This window comes from Amphibalanus amphitrite, unplaced genomic scaffold (assembly GCF_019059575.1).
Source record: "Amphibalanus amphitrite isolate SeventyFive unplaced genomic scaffold, NRLGWU_Aamphi_draft 001281F_arrow, whole genome shotgun sequence".
In the NCBI taxonomy this organism is placed as follows: domain Eukaryota; kingdom Metazoa; phylum Arthropoda; class Thecostraca; order Balanomorpha; family Balanidae; genus Amphibalanus; species Amphibalanus amphitrite.
The window spans coordinates 132,290-139,926 of record NW_024882774.1 but is presented as its reverse complement, the minus strand read 5'-3'; positions in this window follow the sequence as shown (position 1 = coordinate 139,926).

Here is a 7,637-nt window from a genome sequence, read left to right as displayed (position 1 = left end):
ATATTTCCTAGATTTCGGGCGCTGCGCGGGGGTATTTTTCTCAATTCCTCTCCCATTGGATCCTCAATGCACGAGACAGAAAGGTGAGCAGCTAGCTTCCGGTGAGTGGAAGTTGGAACATCAAGAAAATGACAATAAAAAACGCTAAAATTCTTAGATATCATAATTCATCAATCATAACCAGCAGACGACCAAAAGACAACGCGGAGGAGTGCAGAATCCTTGGCCACGGACTGGGAGGAACTGCTGGCTGCATGCCGCGCGAACCTGGCGAACATTGCTGAGCGGTACCGTGAGGCCAAAGGTGGTCGAGAGTGCGACGGGAACAGTTGACAGGATGGCGGCGGCGGCGGAAGCAGCGCTCTTACAGTCTCCAGTCGAGTGATCCTCCTCCTCGGCCCGAACACCTCCTTGCAGAGCAGCGGTACACCACGTGGTCACTGCGGGCCACCTGTCGCTCCTGAGGGCGCCCGAGGCACCGTCCTGCCGGGACGAGGCGCCCGGCCACACACGGCGCCCTGGACCCTCGCGGGACGTCCAGCGCGACACGCCGCGACGCAAAAACACCGCACAAAGAGCTGGCGCCCGCGATCAATACCCAGCCTTGGCGCCGCGGCGGCCACGCGGCAAACACAGCGCGGCCACAGATAGAGCGGCGATAGCGGCGCACGGCGGCGGCCATTGCGCCGTTTTTGCGCGCACTGGCCGCATTCCAGCAGGCGCGTTTTTGCGCGAGCCGCCGCCGCAGCGCCGCGAAGACGCCGCCGCACTGGTCCTGCCGCGGACAGCGCCGTTGAGAGCGGTCAATAGTAGGGCGTTATCGGGACGCCCGAGAGGCCGCCGCGATAGCGCGCGTTTGAATCGAGTCGCACTCGGTCACATGGGCCACTATCTGGCGAGCTGGTATGCTATCTGGCGCCGGCAAGTCCGTCGCAAATGCCAGTCGCAAGGCGCACAGGGAGCACCTCTCCTTCAAGGGTTTGCCACACGGTACAGCGCGCGAGCGGCGGGTGAGTGCTCTCGGTACAAGATGATTGGTGTCAACGAATAGGAAGTCACCTTTCATCCGTGCGTAGGTGTTAGCAAATGTGTATACGCCTATAAGGTGACAAAAGTTTTGACTTACACAATTGTTTTTTCACTTTGGTTAGGTGACTGATATCGACGAATAGGAAGACTACCTGTCATTTCCGTCTAAGCATTGGCAAATTTAATATTTACGGCAAGACATGTCTTATCTGGTGCGATTGCTTCTTTTCGCTAAGCTAAGACTTGCGAGACAATTTCACGTTTACCATTTCAAGTCAAGCGCTCATGTCTGCTTATGTCCCCTCAATAGGATTTGCGATCACAAACATTTCCGATATCAACAGCGATGCGGATCTTCTGACCAAACAGCCAATCCAATCTGAGCCAACCAATTCGCCCTACTGGAAAAATGGATTTGTTACATTGAAGCATAATTCGTTATACAAAAACACCAAAAATATGCATAATTCCGCCCAAGCGGCCTTTAGATGGCGGAGCTTTCCTCCAGCCATGTGTATCTGCATCGCGGCTGAGCGCTCCGCCCAGAGTCAGGCGGAGTGGAAGGTGCCAGAGGAACAGCCAGGGCGGGGCCGTCCACCACGCGACTAATGGGCCGCGGCACCATTGGCGTAATCAGCGGCACTTCTTGCCCCGGGCGCCAGCCGACGATACGACGACAGCCAATCCCGAGCCGCCCCGCCCCGACGCGCCGATGACGAACGGCCAACACGAGCCGACCGGAAGGCCCGAAAATCTGGCGCGCAATTTGTTTTAATTGTGGTTGAGTACGAGGAGTTCTTTTGCCGCCCCCGAGGAAAAGTGGAGGGAGATGTATTCCGCCAAGTTGAATTACAACATCCTGCAACACCTGACTCGTTCAGAAACTGCGCTCAAAGAAAAGTGAGCCGGCAGCCTAAGCATAGCATCCCTGGGCTTCGCTGCATCCCACGAACTTCGTTTCAAGCGGATCTCTACACTTTCCGGTTTCCCAAGACAACTCAGAGCGCTGAGAAGTTGAACTTTGCCGTCATCAAACCATGCAGGTTCCCATCGCTATCTCCCAACACCCAGGGTCATCCCCACATCCCCACGTCATCGGACAGTGGACCGTTCAGCCAGCCGTCATCGCTGGGCCGTCATCCGTCAGCGGGCGCCATCCTCCGGGCGGCGTGGCGCCGGCACCACTCGGACCGGCCAGGCGGCCATCGATTTCAGTGACGTCACACGAGGCCACCGCACGCATGCGCAGTACGCCGGCCGCGTATCGACCCGGTGTGATGGGTAGGCGCGCGGCCGTCGCCCCCTCGCTGTCCGCGGGGCAACGAGCGCTGCGCCCCGGATGGGATGGGATCAGAGATTCTGCTGGTTTCAACGTCCGGAACATGACGGAACTGGATGGTACACAAGCGCCACAGGGTCCCAGAAGTTTGGAAACCAGCATCACATCGCTTTCTTGAAGGCTTGTTCAGCAAGAACGCATTGGACTTGACGCTTAATATCTTTCTCTAGACCCAATGGCAAGCAATTTCTAAAAATTCTTCAGTTCGATGATGGGGGCTGTTAATGAAGATTCTGAGACGTAAATATCACACATATAGAAAAGCAGCATTTTTAGGGGGAGAAACACTCGTCAAATAAACTCGTTTCATTACGAGGGGTCCAAACTTCTACATCATCTACTGTTAACGCCAGACCCCTTGAGACCCTAATTTTTCGCGATTACTTTTAAATGCGTGAAGGAATTTCAACCAAGCTCAGGGCATGGCCGTTTCAAGACAGGCCGAAACTTTTACAATTACGAGCAAGATTTTCATCCGGTGTGTAGAGGCTATCACCAGTCAGTCTGTGATACGTTATGACGTCACAGCTAAGCCCCGCCTCTGTGGTCTTGGCCTGCGGCGGTTTCGGGCCGGCGCGCGGTCACTCTCGCTGTGGCGGGGAGCGGGGACGGGCGACGGTCGAGCGGTGCCGAAAGTCGGCGGAGTTGTGCGTAGCGTCTTGGCTGACAGTGCCCAGAGAGCGACATGATGACTAAGGAGTCATAAATGCTCAATGCGCATTGCTTCTACAATGCTGATATGTTCGCTGATATTTTTTTTATAAGCTGCATATGACGGGCAGATGGCATATAACTGACATAAGGTTAGGAAATATTCACCTGTGTTTAAAGCCTATGGCGTTGCAGATAATGCGATAATGGGATGTCGGATGTCACCAAGTAGCTGCCGATTTGTACATCGCTATGCAACCATCGAACAACGCAATAATAAGTTAATTGCCTGAGTTTCACATCATACGGCTCGCTCGTATTTCAAACAGATACCCTACATCGAAAATCGTATTTGTTAGGAATCGTTAACGTTTGTTCGAAGCACGACTGAGTAGTAGGTTGAGGAGTGATGGTCCTCTTGGTCCTATATACAAGAGTCAACAAGAGCCTAACATTTACTTGACCGTCTGCTGCAATTGACTCATAGCACGTTAAGCGTCAGCGAAATTCATAGTCCTTCACAGATGGCAGGGGTGTCGTTTGTACAGAGGTCGCTGATGGGCACGGGTCAATGCCGCAGTCGTGGGCGGAGCCTAATGTCATATGACGTAGAAAGCCTCTATCCAGGATGGAAAAACAGTTAACATTACGAGTCAATGACAAGTGCCTGAAATATTGAAATGGCGATAAAATATCTAAATTGTATAAGTTTCGGCCTGTCTTGAAACGGCCATGTCCTGAGCTTGGTTGAAATTCCTCCACGCATTTAAAAATAATCGCGAAAAATTAGGGTCTCAAGGGGTCTGGCGTTAACAGTAGGTACACTTCAGCCTTGCGTACCACGTTTGGAGGCCAGGGAGATAAACGGCCGGGCTTTCCATGGTGTTTCCAATCCGGAGAAAACTAACTACCCGTTAAGAACAGAATTCAGATTCAGTAGTAGGTGCAAGTTAGTAGACGATTAGCGATCAGCCAAGAGACCAGGGCAGAGGATTCTGTGCCTTGCGTCGTGGGGGATTCAGACCTACAGGGAACCACTACGTAATACAACCCACGCCCCTCCAGACCGCGATGCCAGGTCCTCTTAGGCAGACAAGGACACCCATGGGGATGCGGACTGTTGCAATATGATGGGTGAGAGATACAAAGCTATTTTAGGGGCACTCTGTTCACCGCACTGCGAAGAGAGGCGAAGAGCCTTACCCTGCCACACCACCAACGCCAAGAAGACCCTCTGAGTCTTAGTACTACGGGTAAGAGACACGCTTAAGAGTGAAGTACATCAGTGTACCCTTCATTCACCTACACAGCTGGAAAGAGAAAAAACGCAAGCGATGACTCAGACTTCTGCGAATGAAAATAATGAGTTATCTAAAACGGACGCGGAATAGATTGTGCCTGAGCAAATACCTAACGTCCTCATTCGGCCAATCGGGGAAGCAGTTAAGTTAGGAACAAGCAGGGCACACATGAATAAGGGCAATGGAGGGCAAAGCTGCGATCGTAAACAAGTGACAGGAGTCTCACAAAGTGGATGCATTGTCCTGCGCAACATGCACCTACATGGATGCGACACAAGACGAACTTCGTAGTAACTTAATACGGATAGGGCACATTTTAAGCGTCAGGAAAAAGTGGTGCAGCCCAGTGCGTACAGCAACTAGGCAAAACAAACAACCCTAGGCAAAAACGTTCCTTTTCACCTGAACACTGAACAGGTTGCCGAAGGATACGAAAGCAGCCGTGTCGTGTCCTCCCCCCCCCCCCCCCTATTACCCTTCGAGACCATCGACCTCGAACAGCCAAAACACTGAAATAACCAATGCTCAGCTACACAACAACTCAATTTAGAGGTCCGGAGTCATCCGGAGCCCTAGGTCACAACACCTTTTGCATCGTTGCGGTGTTTCGCACGTCCACAGCACCACGAGTTGACCCTCAGCGCTCCAGGCTACCAGTTCTTGTCACAACCTCCACAACATCAAGGGCGTGGATACTGGACAGTGCGGCCTAACAAAGCCAGCCTTGGTGGCACCCCGACCACCCCAGTCCCACGAAAACAAGCAGGGAAGGTGCAGTTTTTGCGAGGTGGGCCGCGCGGCCGGCCAGCACAACGGAGACCTTGGTGGGCCGGTGCGCACCAGCCAACTCACCATCGATGCAAGCGCTCGGACCTTGGACAGCTGAAGCCAATGTAACACCTCTGGAAGTTAGACCAGTGATATGCCAATGTGTGTGATGTTATCTGGGACAGGTGCGAAACAGCATTAGACTTGGTCTCTTTCCCTTGTGTGTGCACAAAGTAAGGCGGCGAACGAAGTTAACAGTAAGTCTGTGTCCCAAAAGGTATCCCGAAAGAGCAGCTCCGTCTTTCATCTGACTGATTGCAGTTACATGGCCTCCGCGGTTCCTGATTTTGCTCCCTATACTGTTAGGGGTGGTCAGATTTTCAGACCTTTGCCTTGGAAAGCGCTACTTTTCTGAAGTTGTCCGAGCACCATGGCATGTCGCTGTTACTATAGTAATGCAATATGGAATCCCTTCTTTGCTTCTACGGTCCGGGCAAGCAAGCTCACAGATTTGCCAGCCTCCACCACCTCATGCAAGCATACCTCAGCACTGGTAACCCGGAAACACCTTCACCCTCCCCTGCATTCCCTTGCACCGTCCATGCGACCACCGCGACCTCGGCCACCAGCCAAGCGGCTAGCAGGGCGGGAAGCGGTTCTCGGGCACCGACAAAGGGCGGCACGACATGTGCCCTATCACCGGAACATCTCCTTCGCCGGCTATCGCGTCCTCACACCCCGACGCCACATCAAACGACACGACAGGGTACGACACGGCACGTCGGCGGGCGTGCACGACCGTAGGAGCGCGAGGGGCAGGTACAACGACGCCGCGCGCGCTGAAGACGCTGGGTGGTCCCGCCAGCACGGTTTGAGGGTGGCGCGCGCGCGTCACGGTCACAAAGCTGGGCGTGACGAGGTGCACGCTGCATAAAACGCCAACGGGTATGTCACGAGTGCGGTGTTACAGACGAAAAAATGCAACAGGGAAAAATGAGACAGAGGGTATAAGTGTCATTTTGGCGGTCCGTGCGACCGGATGTCTGGTGACAAATGAAGCAAGGGTTATGGTGTGAGATACTTTGGTACACCCACGAGTCTTACGCAGGTCTTGCTCTGGCAGTCCGCGAATCATTTTTATAGTGTCGTCCGTTCTTTCTCTTAAGGGCACAAATCATTGAGACCAAACAGCCGATCATTCGATTTTCTTACAATAGAAGATGGGTAATTGGATGTTTTAGGACAGCTCATATTGAAGAAAGCTGCACTTACATCAATCACAAGTATCTATCTCAACGCGGTGCGCGAGACGACTTTTGAGTCAATTGCTCGTTCCCCATCGGCCACAGACCACGCACATCTTTGAAGTCATGTAGGCGTCACTAAAGTTTCAACTTTTCAGCCAAAGTGAAACATTTTCATCTGTTTCACGACCAGGAACTCCTACACATGGACAGATCACGCTCGAGTTGGAGCTGGATTACATAGACAAACTCCAGAAGTATGCACTAAAGAATTTTACCAATGAACAGGACCGTCTCATGTTATCGGTGAAAACTTCAGAAAAGAACTATCGCCAACAATGCCACGATTCTTTACGCATGACGTCAATTCGGAACACTAATTTGATAACGTAATAAGGCTAGAACGTCAATCATAAACGGCACAGAACTTTGTGCAATACCCGAATGCTTGAAAGGGCTCACTTTGAAATCGTCAATGAAGCGACAGCGACGAGTGACGTATGAACTACCTACTACATGTGAGTTTGAAGTTGAAACGCCGTCCGTCCGGAAACAATTTATAATGTACGAATGTAACCACTTCAATTGGATGTGACGCAGGAAAGATTCATTGCACTTTCATGGAATGAAGACCACACTGCGATGCCCGGTCATCATTGCATGAATCACAGACACAATGCGGGGGAGTAATCCTCGAAAACATGAAACGGCATGCGAGTTTCATGGCGTACCGAGCGTTGTGACATTCTTGATCTCATTCTAACCCAAAATGCGCCTTAAATTCGGAACAGCATAACATCCCCAGACCCCATCATGCACCGAAGCTTGAGCTATGAAGCAAAGATGATTAAGACTCTTTACGCTAATACCTGATCTATTGAATCTTTTTTTTCAACCGTACACGAAAGCCAACACAGTTTTTAATTGTGGGTGTTTGTATTGTTTTTTTTTCCGAAACTCGAAAGGGTGTTGATAAAGCCATTACAACGAAACGCGTTCACCCTATGTGCTGTTATCCGTCTCAATATGTATGCACGAAAAATATGAATGTCAGATTATCACAATTTTGGTGAATGCGTACCAATTAATGCGGTGCAGCGATATTCGGTGCTACGACAAACCTGACCATAGATGAGCGAGCACATTCCTATCATATATCCTACCCACAGTAGGTATTGAGAACTGCGGATCCTTAATCCAAATGTAAAGGCAAATGAATGAATATGCGGGGAAAATGATTTACCGAAACATCTTGTGAGAGGCATCATCCGACGATCTACGAATAATTCACACAAAAAAATCCAC